The sequence below is a fragment of the Chrysochloris asiatica genome, unplaced genomic scaffold (genome assembly GCF_000296735.1).
Source record: "Chrysochloris asiatica unplaced genomic scaffold, ChrAsi1.0 scaffold00208, whole genome shotgun sequence".
NCBI lineage: Eukaryota > Metazoa > Chordata > Mammalia > Afrosoricida > Chrysochloridae > Chrysochloris > Chrysochloris asiatica.
The window spans coordinates 168,372-170,262 of NW_006408726.1; positions in this window are offsets into that span (position 1 = coordinate 168,372).

The following is a 1,891-nucleotide window of genomic DNA, read 5'->3' on the forward strand; positions in this document are numbered from 1 at the left end:
GACTGATTTTATTCTGGGTTCTCTATTCTATTACATCTATCTATGTACCTTTCACTGTACCAATCCTTTCAATATACTTTTGCTTTGTTCAAAGTTTTATACCAAAACTTTGTTTTCATTTTCATTTTTTTCTAGGAATTTTTTAATTCTTTTTACAAGGTTTTTTTTTTTTATTGTTTCCTGTGAAACTTTTCTGACTATTTCCTTATTTTCTTCAACTTCATCTGAGGAACATTTAGATGAATCTCAGTATCAGTTTTTTAAATTCCCCTTGAGTTAATTCAAAAGCCTCTTCATTGTCTAATATCATTCCTAGCTCTTCACGTTGGTCATTTGTTTGAGCTAATCTGTCTTGTTTCTGCACGTAAGTGAAAATCTTCTGATGCTTTTTTTAATCATTATGGTGTTATGGTATTTTTGTTAACTTGACGACTGTATGACAGCGCTTAACAACAACAACAAAAATGAAAGTGTATTCTTAAACACACTCCAATTACCTCCAGATAGGTGTGATTGGGAAATGAGTTTCTCTCTCTCCTGCTCTTACAGCTCCCTTTAGTGTGTTGATTTAGCAGGTGTTGATTATATACATTCCCTCTTGTCCTGTTGGTAGGGCTTTAATGAATGCAGTTGTAGCTTGGCTGTATGGCCGGAGTCACTGCCTTTTGACAGGTGAGACACAAATAGAAACTCTCTTGCAAAAATAGAAAGAAGTCCAAAATCAAGAATAAACCCCAAAGTCAAACATCATAAAAACTCAGAAAAGATATCTATATAAAGTTATGAAACCCAATAAAATCAAAGAAACAACTACTTAAAATAGAATTAAAACACCAAAAATATTGGAAAATATAAGTAATTATTAAGTCCCACATAATAGATGCTTATTTTGTTTTCCATTCTGTTACTCTCTGTCTCTTGACTGATGTATTCAATCCATGCACATTCAGTGTAATTATTGATAAATATGATTTAATTGCTGTGTGATCTTTTGTTATGCTACTTGTTTCTTTGTTCTATATAATTTTCTGTGCTCATTTCATTTTGTTTGAAAGTTTTATTGTTATTTTCTTCACTGCTATTGTCTATGTGTTTACAAAATCTTTAGGATTTTCCCTTTCTTTATTTTGATGAGAATATTTATTCATTACCTTTGAGGTCACATTTTGTTTAAAAATTCATACTTATGGTTTCCTGTTTTCAGTCCGACTTGATGGCACCTAACAATAGCAACAAAGCTTCTTTTTCTTTGAATATTTCTATCTCTACATTGACTATTCAGTGCTGTTTTCATATATGTTAACCTCGGGGTTTTGTCTGCTATTATGGATTCTCTTTGTGAATAACATCTATCAGAAATTCTTATAAAATCATTCTGAGTTTCATAATTTCTTTGATGTCTTCGTATGTGCAAATAAACTACTGCTTGAATCATATTTTAAGTACATTATACAGGAAATACAATTCTTTGTTGGGGATTTTTTTCCCCCCAGAATTTTATATATGTTACCTAATTGCATTGTTGAGTACATGGTTTCTGCTAAGACATCACAGTGTAATCTTATTGGTTTGTAGGTAACTTTCTGTTTTTAAACAACATATTTTCAGTATTTGTTCTTTGTCTTTGTCTTTGGAAACTCTGATAACGATGTATCTTTGGTGAATATTGTTTAGGGACTATCCTGTTTGGGATTCATTCAGCTTCTTGATTACATATCTTATCTTTTGTGATATTAGGAAAATGTTCTTTTAGCAGTTCTTAGACAGTTTCTCCCTGTTTGATTCTTGCTTCTGTTTGATCTGGAATTCTGATCATATGTAAGTTATTCCTCCTAATGATGTCCCAAATAATTCTTAGGCATTCTTCCTCTTTCTTTTTTTTTTTTTTTTT